Consider the following 15,743-nt stretch of genomic DNA (forward strand, 5'->3'; position numbering starts at 1 on the left):
AAACAATTCTGAGGTATTATTTCCTACCTATTAGATTAGTCAATAGGACACCAAAAGCAAATGACAAATGCTGAATGGGATGTGGGGAAAATGAGGCATGAGAACACTGCTGTTGAAGTTGTGAACTGATTCAATTATTCTGTAGAGCAATTTGGAATTATGTCCAAAGGGTTATTAAACCAGTATGTCCATTGACCAAGCAATGTCACTACTATGTCTGTATCCCAAAAAAGATTTTAAAAAGCTAAAGATGATTTACATGTACAAAAGTATTTATAACAGCTGTTTTCTGATGGCAAAAAAATAACTACAAATCAAGGGGATGCCCATCAACTGGGGAATGGCTGAACAAATGATGATATGTGATTGTGTTATACGAAATGATGCACAGAATATTCTCATAAAAACTTATAAAGACTTATACAAGCCGGTGAAAATTGACATGTACTGTATACAAAGTAACAGCAATATTGCAAGATGAATAATTGTGAACGACATAGCTATTTTCAATGACACAATGATCCAAAACAACTCTGAAGCATTTATGATGAAAAGTGCTATCCATTCCCAGAGAAAAAACTGATGGTCCCTGAATACAGACTGAAGAATACATTTTTACTTTCCTTTTTTTGTTGTTGTTGACATTTTATTTCAATTAATATCTCTTGGCATTAGGCAGATATTTAAATAAGACTGATCAACTGTAGCAGTGCAAGGGATGAGGGGGAAGCAACATTTACAAAGAGAAGGGAGAGTATAGTGCCCCTCACACAATGGTGACCACTGGAAGTCATATGCCCCAAGGGTGGAACTTTGATGGAAAAAATTCAAGTTTCAGATCATTCCTTTTATTTCATGATTTTATTACAGGACATATTGGACCAAACAACAGTAAAAATGAACATTAAACAAATATGTGCATTCAAGCATTGGCCAGTAGAATAGGCACAGTAACGGCTGAACATGCATTTCTTCTGAAAGAGGGCAAGTTGCAGATGTATAAATACCATAAAACAATTACCATTGGGTTAATCACAGGCCACTACGGGAGGAAAAAGCTGAAAAAACTATCAGATGCATTAAATAGTTGACCTTACCATGAAACTCTACTTTACTATATACATATATGTTATATATATATATATACATTGTATTTTAAAAGAAAGCGAAGACCATCACAGGATAAGTGCAAGCCATTTTTTCCCAACAAAAAGAAAAATAATAAAATCATGCAAAGGAAAAGTTTCATTCTGTCTGCTTTTAGGTTCCAACTTGTCAAACAGTCATTTTCAAAGCAAAATAAATTAGTTAACCAATTCTATTTTATAAAGTCTTATCTCAGCTCTTATCATGACTGTTAGACTGTATTCATACAGATTCCCCAAGTGAAGGGAGATGTCTTCTGCCCCTGAGACCTGATCCCCCTTGCTGTCTGCATGAGAAATATCTCTAAGTAATATTAGGGCTCTGTAAATGAATCAAGATAGCAGAAGGAAAACTGAAATTTGGATGACCAAAGGACTTTGGCAATGGCATGGATGATGGGGGAGTTGTGGCTTGCCGTGCTGCTGCATAAAGAGAAACCACTGGATCAAGGGACCTTATCAGAGAACAGTAGAGGAATGCTTTGAGAAGGCATCCATTTCTGTATGGAAAGCAACTGTCCACATGTGGGGAGGCTTAGAGCTGACTTGCACAGCTTGGATCTCACTGTAACAACCGGACAATGGAAGAATTTCTCTTGGCACCTTTAATTAATTTTTCCAGTAACAGCTTGCAGTCATTGTTTGTATGCATCTGCTGAAAAATTTCATCTCTTCACTTCTCAGAAGTGGAATCATCTTCAGGCATTTTCATTACTGAGGATACCATTTTGTATATGGTCTGTACAATTTCAGGAATCTCCCCCACGGCTTACATAGCCATTATCGTCAAGGTCATACATGCTAAATGCGTACTTCTGTTTCTGTTCCTGCTTCCCCAGAGAAGTGACAATCAGGGCAATGATGAATTCCCTGAAGTCAATAGCCCCATCCCAGTTTGTGTCGAAGGTGCAGAAAACGAAAGGTCACCATAGGGGAAGAGGTTGGGGAATATCTTTTTTAACTCAGCAACAATCAAGTGACCAGTGGGACAATTCTTTAGAAACCCTTCGTAACACTCCTGTAGCTCTTGCTCTGTGAATTCTGTGCTCTCCTGGAGATCCTGGAGCACCCCAGGATGGAACTTGCCATTTTGTTTCCCCATTTTGTCCTCCCAGATAACTTAAAACCCAAGGCCAACACAATTCACAATCAGAATTGAGATGAGAATTTTCAGGCTTCCAAACTTCAAGTCCTAAGGTCACTAAATCATGCCCCTCACAGGATAGTTTTGAGAAAAGTACTTTGTAGTTGGTTCCGAAGTTACAAGGCGATGATGGTGATGAGTAAGATGATAATTATATGATGACTTATTTAGTTCAATGGAATCAGGTGGTTGTCCAGCATGAACAATTTCTAAAAGCAAAGAGTTTCCCCAAGTTGTAGCTCCCGCTCCTGCTCCACCTCGTCTCCCAATTACTGACTGTGGCACAGGGACTCTCTTCCTGGGGCTGCGAGGGGTGACAAGAAGGTCCACTGAGTCCAGCTAGCAAGCCAGAACTGCTGGCCCACTTGTGCTCAAGCCACCCCACCAACCCTGTGCTCATTTCCCTGACAAAAACAAAAGGAAACCTGTGGACAGAAAAGAGGAAAGGAGGTAGAAGCACATGGGGAAAGGGGAGGGAGCTTTCTTTATTTTTTCTGTGTGTTTTCTTTCACAACATGACTAATACAGAAATATATTATGCATAACTAGAGTTGTATAACCTATATACAATTGCTTGCCTTTTCAATGAGGAATGTGGGGAGTGAAAGAGGGAGAGAATTTGTAATTCAGAGTTTTTAAAATGAATGTTAAAAATTCTTTTTACATATATTAGGGGAAAATAAAATACTAAATAGCAAAAAGTATCAGACATTACATAGATGTGTTATCACAGAATCATCCAAATGTCTAGTCAAATTTTGAAATGTTCTCATCCAACTCTGAAAGACAATGCTACATAAAGAAAAGCAACAGCACCAGAATCAACATGTTCAAGCTTTGCTTCAGGTTTTTTTTTTCATGCTAAGTCAATATCATTTTGAAAGACAGTAACCTGTCAAAATAGCATCAAATCCAGGGGGAAAATAGGCTTTGACCGGGCTGTCATTCTTCAGTAGCAGTTGACTGATCCCAAGTATGTGTGGAATTCCAAAGGAAGCTTAAGACTAATTAATCATGTCATCAAAATCCATTTTCTGTTATATTCTGCTCTAAGACAAATGAGTACTTCTATTTTGCTCCTGATAATACTGTAATCCATTAGTTAGCCCTATATTGGTGAGACTCATCAGTCAAAGGATCTTTTAAAATACATTGTGACATAGGTGAGAACATTTTATCAGTAGCTTACATTCCATCAAATGCATGAAGTGTTAAAAAAAAGTTGCATAACATTCTTTTTTTAATTAAATATAGGAAATGGAAATTTGCTTCATGGAAAAGCAAATGAGAAAAGTAATTAAAAAAACAAAATTAAACACTTCTATTATTGAACTTTAATTCTAGAAATAGTAATACTATACTTAATCTTTAAAAACCAATATTTTAAAATTATGTCCCTATTTCAATTCAACTTGCAAAAGTAAATCTGGAAAATAACATGTAAATGTTTAAAAATGTGGCCATATATAAATGAATTTCATTCACCATCAATATTTTAAATGAAAGGAAAATATGATTAAGATAATGTATTTATTAAAAATGATTATCATCAGCATAAGCTTTGAGAATTTTTAATATCTATGAAGTTTAACATGCTCTCACTTTATTCTCACCAGATTATTGACTTGGCTCCAATCTGTTACCACATAATGGCAGTAAAATATACTTTTAGTTGTGTATGAGTCAAAAGGAGCTATGCTTCAGCTTACAGAACATGTGACGTGACTATGGTAGGGTATCTATAAAACACAGGCTTGATGATAGCAGGGAAATGATTTCATTTCTCTAATTCTTGCTACATTTATCATCTAGGTCAATAGATTTCATATGAATCATGACTAAAAACAGTATAAGCTAATGTCTTCATGGAATAATCATTAGGAAATTAATTAATACCCTACTCCGCATTTTAATTTCCAATTCTATTAGTTACAAAACCTAACATTTCCTACCATATTGCAGTCATTTGAGGTCAGTTGTGAATCATAACATATCTGAATTTTGTAATTGTAACAATTTTAGAGATTTCTCACTTCATCCAATCTTAGTTAACATTTTTATATAATGATGATGGTAATCAATCTAAGACTCTCTTAATTTAACAAATCAGTACACATAACTCAAGTGTAAGCAAAACCTGAATCATAAATTTTCTAATTGATATCATCTGTGTTCACAGTAATTATTCATTACAATTCTTTGCTTCTGAACTTATTTATATGTACGTGTTTTTGCTTGAAAATAATGTTAATTAAGCAAGGGTTTTATTTTTAACACTATAGTACAGTTAGAAGACCTGGGTACAAATTCTACTTTTGACACTACCTGTGTGACCCTAGGAAAGTCACTTAATCTTAGTTCTCAATTTCTTTTTCTCTAAAACAAGGAGGCTGAAATAGATGCATTCTGAGGTTACATCAAGATCTAATGTGCAATGATCTATTACAAAATAAAAATCTGAGATCCCAGAAAATTGTTTTTTTTTACCTAACGTCTATGAGTCACAGACATGTGACTTTGGAAACCCAGTGGATTATCACTGATTACTTGGGGTGCGAGTAACCAGATTCACAAATTCTAAATCAGAATATTCCCTTCCTCCAAAAGTCCCTTTCAAAACAATTTCCAGAACCATAGAAAACCAGCAAAACAGTAAAGTGAATGAGCCATCCCTTACCTCAAAGAAATTTTACACACAGGCCTCTATAAAAATTAGAAGGTTTACAGTATTGACTAATAGTGACAGAAGTGTATACATTATTTTCACAAATATTGTCCTATTTGAACCTTAGAAAATCATCATTTTGTAGATGAGGAAACAAAGACTCAGATTAAATAGCTTGTAGTGGTACATAAAATCAGAGGTAGAATTTAAATCCAGTTGTGTGTGTGTGTGTGTGTGTGTGTGTGTGTGTGTGTGTGTTTGCTCCAAAGAGAGCAGTCTATCTATCTGCAACATATTATCATTAATGTTGAGAAATATGAATAAATTACAGACCACCTGCTTTAGGGAATATTTTAGCTTAGTACAAATATTCAAATCTATCGAAAAAACATATATGTTTAAAGAATATACTATTTAGGGAAGATTCTAGAGAAATGACAGGGTAGATCAGAAAATTCCAAACTCTCAAGATTTTCCCCCACAAAAGAGTTAAAATAGCACATTATGGTAAACAAAGTGTGGGTGGAGATGAATAAAAATAGGGGCAATACAGGTCAATTGCAGGGGATCTAAAGAAAAATCACTGGACAAGGTTTGGTCCTGGTCAAGAGTAAATACCTTGAGGCTGACTTCCATTTTAACAAGCAGCAAACTCTGGGGTTATTTAGTTAGGAAGGCTGCAGTTACCTCAGAAAGTACAATTTTTACCCCGCAGATAGTGGGGGAGTTGGGCCTTTGAGCCCAGGAAGATTGAGGGAACTCCTGATGATAAAGGAACACCAGACCCAGCTGTGCTGTGAAGAGAGGCAGGGCTAGAAGGATCCAGCACACACCTGGTGAGTGCAGAAGCAGTGGGGCAGAAAGCCTCTGACTGCAGGCACTTAGGTAGGTAAGTGCTTTGGTTCCAAGGTCGAGGAGAGAACTGAGGATTGGGGCAAAAGTTACCAATGTTGAGGTTCAGGAGTGCTGAGGAACTCCAAAATACCAACAGGTCAGGTCCTGCTCAAATGAATTTGACTCAAGCCTTCTTAAAGCCAAAGAAAAACAAAGTTTATTAAAGATTTGCCAAATTGGGTTAGCTCTTAAGGAACCTAAGCATTTGTAATGCTTATATTCACAAGTAGGCCAGGTAGAATCTCAGCTAGACAGAGTCTGAGCTGGATTGAATCTCATCACCTTCACTGAGGCAAGATGGAACTTAAATACAGAAAAGACTATAGGAGGGATCTGGGTGGTCTGGTAGTCTAGGGTGATAGGAGAAGTGGTTTAGGGAGGGTTTTGAGGAGAAGTCCAAGGAGGACCTCAATGGGACTGGGGTGACTGGTCCAGGGTTGGAAACAGCTGGAGGCAATCAGGAGATATTAGACAATGGAAGGCCTGGACGAGAAGCAGGTGACCCCAAGTAGTTTGGGGTCCCAGGGTTGGTCTTGATAGATCAAACCCAGGGAGGATCCTGATGGGAGCAGCTGGTAATAGGATCAAAGGGTGGAGAGTGCAACAGAGACCTGGGCACTGTGATAACAAGAGACTGCCCTATGAAATAGAAAGACTAGATTTGAATAAGAAAGGCCTGATCAAATGGGAAGACTTAAGGGAAACTCAAGGAAGCCCCCAGATTCTGAACCACATCAATCATTTCCCACACCTCAGGGCTAGAGGTGATTACTAAAATTAAGGTATTACCACAAAAAATGCACAGGCAAAGGAGAGAGAATCCAATCATAGAATGCCAGTATGGGAGTAGAGATGACTGGGGTTCATCTTCACCTGCCCAAAAACAATTTGGAGAAGATCTTAAAAATCAAATGACAGAGATGGAGGAAAAACTAAAAAAAAAATAAGAATAATCTAAGAAAAACAACATTATAAAAGGAAAGTCAACCAATTAGAAAAGGAGATCCAGAATCATAAGGAAAAAATGACACCTTGAAAATTAGAATTGGACAAAGTGACGCAGTGAAATTATAAGAGATCAAGAAATAATTAAACAAAATATGAAGAATGAAAAAATGGAAGAGAAAGGGAAACATGGTAGAGAAAAACAGATGTGGAGAACAGATCAAGAAGATAAAATATGAAAATAATTAGACTACCTGAAAGTTATGATCAAAAGAAGAATATTGACACTCCAATACAAGAAAATTGTCTTGAAGCATTAGATCAAGTTGGGGTGGGGAGAGAAATAGAAAAATCCATCAATCACCACTGAAAAGATATCCTATGAGGAAAAATCATAGGAATATCGTAGTCAAATTTTGCAACCCCCAGCTCTAGGATTAAATATTGAAAGCATAAAGATTAAAACAATTTAAATGTGGTGAAGCCACAATTAGAATTACACAAGATCTAGTAGCAGAGACATTAAAGGACTGCAGGTCTTGGAATACAATATATTGAAGAGTGAAAGAATTGGGGCTCTGGCCAAAAATATCATGCCCTGCGAAGTTAAGTATTATCCTGAATGAAAAAAAAAACTGGACATTTGATAAACTCTCAAACTTCCAAGACTTCATTAAAAAAAAAATCCTGAACTCAATAGAAGATTCAACATACAAGAACCAAGAGAATTATAAAGTAGATACTTTAAAGTACAGACTGGTTACAAAAGATCTAATAAGAATAGATTGTTCATTTTTTATATATGTAAAGTGTATGTCTAAGATTCTTATTAATAATTGGATATCTCATAAAAAAAGACTGGGGTAAACCTGAGTATCATATGAATTTTAAAAATAAAACCATTTAGGAGCAGCTAAAAAGAGTAATTATTTTATACAAATGAGGTGCAAGAAGAATAGATAAAGAGGAATTAGATGGGGGAGGAGGACTGGTAGTTCTGGTAACCTACTTTCATCAGCAATAGGTTTAAGAGGGAACAATACATACATATTTAGAAGAATATAAAATCTAAACTCAGAGGAAATAAAATGATAGGTGCGAGGATGGGGAGAGGACAGAGGAGGGATTTTTAGAGGGAAGGGTGAGGGAACAGATGAAAAGGGAATATAGAAGGGTGTTAAGATTTATGGGAATGTGAGGATAGGGGAGAGATCCTTGGAGGGGAGTAGGGAAGTAGCAAGAGGGCAAGGTAGTGGGTACAAGTAAAGTAGAGGGGGCAGGAAGGATAGGAAACGAGATATACACAAACATAAAAACCAAATATCAGGTGTAGAATATATTTGGGAAAGTATTTGACTATATATGTATATATCTACGTAAATGTGTGTGTGTATATATATATATGTTAATGTATATATCTATAGCAATAGAGAAACATGTCTAAACTTTATTGCAGCCTTCTAGGGGTGGGGGAAGGGAAAAGAACAAAGAAAAATAAGTGTACAAGGGAGAACGAAAGAACTCACAAGGAAGCAAAGAAAAGATGGACAATTTTCAACACAGGTATAATTTATCACATAGGATTTCTGGAAATGAAAATTTATTGTTACATAATTTGAATCCTCTCTTATGTTCTATATACATAACATGCTTTTTATTTCTTTTTAACTTTGTGTTTAAGTTCCAGTATTTAAGTTTGTGATATGTTTTGTTTCTTTTCTCTGTTCTGTATTTGTGTTATGGCATTTGAGTCTAAAACAAAAGAAAAAAGCACAAACTGTTTCTTAAGGAAACAACCACTTAAACATTTGGAGAAACAGTCTGTGTTCCTCAGTGGAATAGCTCAATATAATAAAGGTGATAATACTACCAAAGTTAATTTGCAGTTTGAATGTTATACTAATCAAATTAACATAGGGATATTTACAAGAACTTGATAAAAGTAATAGCAAAATTTATTGGAAAAATAAAAGATTTAGAGTATCAAGGGAAATGATGAAAAGAGGAAGGGACAAAGAGGAAATAGCATTTATAGACCACAAATAATATTATAAAGCAGTAGTCATCAAAATAATCCAATATCACTTAACAAGTATAAAACTAAATCTAGGGAACAGACTAGACAAAAAAAATGGGCAGCTAGGTGGTAGAGTGAATAAAGTAATGACCCTGGAATCAGGAGGACCTGAGTTTAAATCTGGCCTCAGACACTTGACATTTACTAGCTGTGTGACCTTGGGCAAGTCACCTAACCCAAGGTGCTTTGCCTTCCCCCCTCCAAAAACAAGAGCATATTATTTCATGCAAAATCCAGAAAAAAAGCGATATTTACTTTTGCATAAAAAAGAAGGTATGATATTTTATATTCACATCAGAAACTCATGGCCTGTTTTTTCACCTTATCCAGAAAGCAATGCTTCTTTTTTTTGATCCTCTTATACGAAGCCTTGGCAGCTTCTCCAAGATACCAATGTTCCCCTTTAAGAAAGGTAGCATGGTTTAGTAGAGAGAAAACTGGACTTTAATCAAGCAAAATCTGAATTAAAATATTGAATCTGACACATAGAATTTGCATGACTTGGACAACTTATGCAATCTTTGAGTGCTTTAGGCAAATATCTAAGACTGAACTGGCAGAGAAACTGTTGTCCCGTAATGGGGGAGGGGGTGCTTACTCATGTATGAGTCACTTCTGTCCTGTCCCTATTTAGTTTGAATCTATATCTATATATATATATATTTATATCTGTAGATAGAACAGCTAGATGACTGTTAGAGTTAGACTATAATCATAACTGAGTGCCACAGAACTGATGCTTTTGAAATGTGCTGCTGGAGAAGACTTTTGAAAGTACCTTGAATGACAAAGAGATCAAAAACAGTCAATAAAGAAATTAATTCAGGTTATTAACTGGAAGATCAAATACTAAAACTGACAGTTAAGTACTTTGTCCACAAAATGACAGGAAAACATCCTGTTGTTGGGAAACACTGAAAGCTAAAGGAAAAGGGAGCAGCAGAATTTGAGATGGATAGATAGTGCCATGGAAACAATGACCATGAACTTGGACAGACTTCAAGAAATAGTGGAGGATAGAAGGTGCCTGGCACGCTGTGGTCCCTTGGGTCACAAAGTATTAGACACAACTGAATGTCTCAACAACATCAACAAACAAACAAAAGCAACAATTACTACTACTACTACTAATATTCTTACTGCTACTACTACTACTACTACTAATATTCATACTGCTACTACTACTACTACTACTACTACTACTACTACTACTACTACTAATATTCATACTGCTACTACTACTACTACTACTACTACTACTACTACTACTACTACTACTACTACTAGTACTACTACTACTACTACTACTACTTCTACTACCAATATACATCTTATTTCATCCAGTAGCATACAATGCCCTCCAGGTAGGGGCTTTTTCTTTACTTTTTTTTTTTTTTTTTTTTTGGCTTTAAATCCCTAAGACCTAGCACAATGACTGACTGGTATATAATAGGAACTTGCAAGTATTTTTTGTTTGGCTGACTAATGGATCTTCATGTTGCCCCAATATAAGCACAAATACCACTCACTTGATTATATGTGCTGAAAAAAAGTAGGCAAGTCATGTGTTGAAGGTAGAGGGTAGACTCTTGTATAGCTAGTCAAGGAAATATTGAAGAATCAAAAAAGGCCTCTTGTGCATTGGGTAGGTATGAAATGCAATAGTTATAGTAAGGCATAAAATTGTAAAAGATGTTTATATAAATAGCTATGATCAAGGTTTCATCTATGTTATGAGGCAAGATACAGTAAAATAAAAATGATAAATTATTGAAATATATAAAATAGAACAGCAATTACTGGTACACATCAAAACTCAATAAGCCTATACTTTTAAAAGATAGTAGTTAGATTTTTGTGCATGCTTTATATTTTGGTAGGTAGTTTTAATTTTCATTAGGAAATGAAGAATGAAGCCATTTAAATTAACATTCTTTTCAATGCCACAGTGAGTGGCATTCATCCTGAGTGAGAGCATCATTCTAGGGATAGATACTGTTTATAAGGGAATAGGATTAGTCCAGAAGGAGGACTGTGGTATATGAGCCATTTCTGATTATGCCCCTAAATGTGGCTATGTGAGCAGTTATGCTAGCATGAGATTTTATGGGATCCAAAATTAGCATGTCCACCTTTTCTTTCCACAGCAGTAAAAGCTTGTCACAAGCTGAGAGAAGTAGCAGATTTTGAAAGTGACTCCTGATGTGTAACTTTTCTTCTCTGAGTTTTATGGTATTGAGGCATCCATGTGTATTCAAAACAGGCAAGAATACAATCCTCAGTTAAGTCAAATATCTTTGGGAATGTAAGACATATTGAGATATATTGAAAATCAATAACAAAAGATCAAGAGTTAAATCTATATCGTATGTTGTTTATAGGAGCTTTGACAAGCAAAGTGACTTCTACAAATATTTAAGTTCTTTATAAATGTACTAGTCAATAGAATGTTTTGATATCTCTTATTTCTAATGAATATTTATCAATTCAAAAGCTCCAGTAAAATATTGCTCATAGTATTTTAGGAAAAGTCCACAGATTTGTATTGCAAATGATAATGTTGAAACATATCACATTTGTGATGAAAAGTTTTTAAAGTAATTTTTTTTTTTTGTACTTGAATGTAGGGGAATGTTTCAATTTTATCTTTTGTCACTGTGGAGGGACATTAAATATATTACTCCTTGACAGGTGAAAAACAATTGAGGTCACAGAATGTACTAGAGAAATGTTCATATCTATATCTATATCTATCTATCTATCTATCTATCTATCTATCTATCTATCTATCTATCTATGGGTTTCTTTTCAAGTTATGCTTAATTAATGCAACACTGTTTGGGGGTAGAAACCAGTAACAACTATTTTTATCTCTTTTTTTTTCCTGAGTCTTTTAGCTTGTGTTCATATAGCTAGGGGGGAAAATAACATTTGCTAATCCTCTATTAAAGTCTTACTCCAATGCCTCATCAAGGAAAGAGGTTACCTGGTTTCTTACAGCCTACAGCCAAATAAAAGGTCTGGCAGGTTCTAAATAGCTGGTAAGACTTCAAGACTAATCTTGGTTCCAAACTTCATAATTGGTGTCTGAGGATAATATGCTGCTTTTGAATGTAGGCACTTCAGAATAAAACCACCAAGTGGTCATTTTATTTCTCAGAATTAAAAAAAAAAAAAAAAAAAGCAAATCCCCAAACCAAAAGCAAACAAAACAAAACAAACAAAAATAGCTCAGGGAGACCTCATTATCTACCCCAAAATTTTTTGAGTTGGAGGATGTGAATTCAAATCCTAGCTTTGCCACTTTTTACCTGTGTGACTGTTTATCAATTAATTTGCCTCTTTGGGCTTTGTTTTTTCTCATGGAAAAAAAAAAATTAGGACGTTGAACTAGATAGCCCTTTTCAGTTCTAAATCTATGATATTATGAAATTATGTTTCCTTCTTTTAAAAGCATGTCATTTTAAAGTCATTGACACTCTGCAGCTAAGAAAGAGTATACCACAAGCAAAAGAAAAATGAATTTCTAAACTTTTTTAAGTACCTATTTTCTCAGTTCAAGAATTAATGAAACATTCTTAGGATTTTCATGTCTTTTAAGTGAGATATATATATATATATATATATATATATATTGTACCAAGTAATTATTCTTTATGAATTTATGAATTCTTTCTTTGTTTTAGTGAATACTCAGTCTAATAGGTGATAAGCTACTCAGGTGATAAACTGATAACTATGTGGCACAGGGGACAAAGGGCTAGCCCTGGCATCAGGAGGACCTGAGTACAAAATCCAACCTGTGATACTACCTACATTACTGTGGGCAAGTCATTTAATCTTGTGTGTTTCAGTTTCTTCTTCCGCAAAATGAACTGGAGAAAGAAATGGCAAACCACTCCAGTATCTTTTGCAAGGAAAACTTCAAAAGGGGTTATGGAGAGTCAGTCATGACTGAAACGACACAATAGCAACAAACCTATTTGGAAATATGTCTCTATTTTCCTCTGTGTGGTATTCATCTCTAATTATTTGGAAACTGTGGTGTTTCATGTCTTGTAGTTATAAACCATAAACAAATGAACCTTGTTCGCTTCTCCCAGTACCCTTGTGTAGCTATATGCATTAAAATACCTCTCTAAACAGCAGTGGCCTTTCTAATCTGATGAATTCTTTCATGTTGATGTTCAACAAGTGGTTTCTCCCAATGCATTTCATTTTAAAACCAAACTCGTGCATATTTTGTCCTTAACACAAAACTCTAATTTTAAACAAATAGTAGGCCAGGGCAGAAGTACTCTTGAGACAACAAACAACTTAGTAGAATAGAAAGAAGAATGGAATTCGAATCATTAGCTCTGAGGAAAACAATGTTAACGTATTAATATTTTGTTTTAGGAAATAAAAATCTTATTAAATACTTTATAAGATGGATGATGAAAGCATAATTGTCCCCATTTTGCAGATGGGATTCATTAGTCATTCATTCATTTGTTACCCAAGCTCACTAGTTACATTTTGTTGAACTAGAGGTCCCAAATGAGTTCTTTGGCATCCAAGATATTTATCCTTCTATTATAATTAGGTTTTAGTTACTGTCTCCCTATGGGGTCTTGCTCAAAGCACTTAACCTCTATGGCCAAAAATATCTTCATCTTTAAAATAAGAGCATTAAACTAGATGATCTATGGCTCTTTACACCTCTATGCTCCTATAGTCTATGACTATTTTCAATTTTATTCAGTTCCAGCCAGCATTTAACCACATACAGAGTATCCTGGAAATTTTAGTGAAGTTTTAAATCCACCTGTTGTACATGGTATTTCATAAATCTTAGTAGAGTTAGAATTACACTAAGATGTTTGGGACACTGTAATCTCTCTCTGTCTCTGGTCTCTCTCTTTTCTCTCATTCTGTACTAGGCCTTGGACAAAGGAAAATGTTCAGATTCAAGTGCCTCTTTCTTCATTGAATTTATAGTTCACTGGGGGCTATAATACAAACAGAGATAGCTATAATAAAAATTAATAAACAAAAACAAAATGGTACGTCAACTTAAAGTAAGTCAACTTAATTGATAATTTGGTTTTGGTAAATAAAAGTCAAGTGCCTAACATCTTGCAAATAGCTAGGTTTCTTAAGTAGGTTATATATACCTGACAGTGTTGACACTATAATCTTAGAATTTCCCTAGGCAGAGTAAAAGAACTTTTGGTATAAAAGTGGTATTATCACACATTCCCATTTGTGCTTGAAATAGAGATTAAGAAGTACCCTGATCTTATATTTCTGATTATGAGCTTGTTTGTTTTAACTTTGGAGATTTGAAAATATTAAAAGTGATATCCAGATACTAGAATCACTCTGCAGGAAAGTCATTCTTTGATAGAGAAATAGTTTCTAACTAATGCTTTGAGTGTTTTGGAAAGTATACTGTTCTTAATTTCTTTTCAGTACAAAGAATTTTACCACTCATGAAGTTCATCTAATAACTAGGCTCTAATATGTTTTTCCCCTAATTTAACATTATTCTTTATAAACTTGCATGAACAGCTGAAAACCTAAGGCCATTTAAAAATGGTTGTTTCTCTTATTCCTTGAGAAGTAAAAATTTAGCTGAACACCTCAAAGTATACTATGTAGGAGATAATCATTTATTGAGCCTAGATATCAAAGTGACCCTGAAGGTAGCCAGGCAATGAATCCATCACAGAGAAGAGGAGTGGCATACTAGGAACTCACCTCTATTTCATCAACATCATACTTGTAAGTTGTATTTTCAAACAGTGAAAATACATAGTTTGGGAGGAATCCAAACATACTTGACCATGCTAGTGAATGAATTATGAAACTTATGCCCCTCATCAGTCCCTCTCAGGTGGAGAAAGAATCCATGTCTTTGGTAAAGTAGCAATGCCTAAAGAAAATCTTTTAGAACTGAAAAAAAATGACCATTGAAATTGAATGGTTAGTGGGTAGAACCAAGATGGCAGAACATAGGAGGCAACACCACTGATGTCTTTCAACAGTTAACTGCAAACAACTTTAATATAATACCTTAAACCAAATTTTTATGGAATAGAGCCAATACAAGAACTGAGTGAGGTATTTATTTTTCAGAATAAGAAAACTTAAGCAGTCAGCAGGAGAGGTCGATGACATTGGGGTGGAGGGCAAAAGTAGTAGCAATTGGTGGTCATAGTAGGGACCGTAGCTGTATCTTTAGGAATTCTTACCCTAGAGGTGATATGGGAGTCAAACAACTGATCAGAATGAGATTGTAGGTGACCCATTGATAGCAATGGTTACAGTTCACGTTGATAGGCAATTCTATTGCCTATACACAGTTCTGGGTTGCATTTCCAAGGTGGAAGTCACAAGAGAGCAGGGGTGTTATTTACAGAAACAAAACAACAACAAAAAGAGCACTAGCAAGGTGGCTGTGGGAAAGCAGGGGCCCTAATCACAGTTCCAGGACCAAGCAAAGTTCTAAAGTTTTTGGCTGTAGGGGAACAAGGATCTTTCCTGGATACAGACCAGAGCACAGACAAGAAGATCAGTGACCACACTTTTCCCTAGATCACACAACCTCAAAAGCACTGAAAACTTCCAGAATTAGTATTCAAAATAGGAGCAAAATTTTAGAAAGAAAACAGAAAAACCTTCAGTTTTAGGTAGTACATCACCAACCCTAGTTGAGCAGAGCCCAACTTTAATCTAGTATTTAAGGTCAAGAAATAGACTGGAAAACTGAGCAAACAGAAACAACAGCAAAGAGTTTATCCATTGAATATTACTTACAAAGATAGGGAAGGCCAAAAGACATGCTCAGAAGAAGAGAATACTGTGAAAACAGCTATAAGCCAAATCTTG

General features: G+C 35.2%; 1 pseudogene; it reads right to left on the reverse strand.

The window, feature by feature from the left end:
* Window positions 1–1,680: 1,680 nt before the first annotated feature.
* Window positions 1,681–2,247, reverse strand: LOC140512353 (hippocalcin-like protein 1; annotated as a pseudogene).
* Between the last annotated feature and the right edge of the window lie 13,496 nt (window positions 2,248–15,743).

Source organism: Notamacropus eugenii, chromosome 6, assembly GCF_028372415.1.
Source record: "Notamacropus eugenii isolate mMacEug1 chromosome 6, mMacEug1.pri_v2, whole genome shotgun sequence".
NCBI lineage: Eukaryota > Metazoa > Chordata > Mammalia > Diprotodontia > Macropodidae > Notamacropus > Notamacropus eugenii.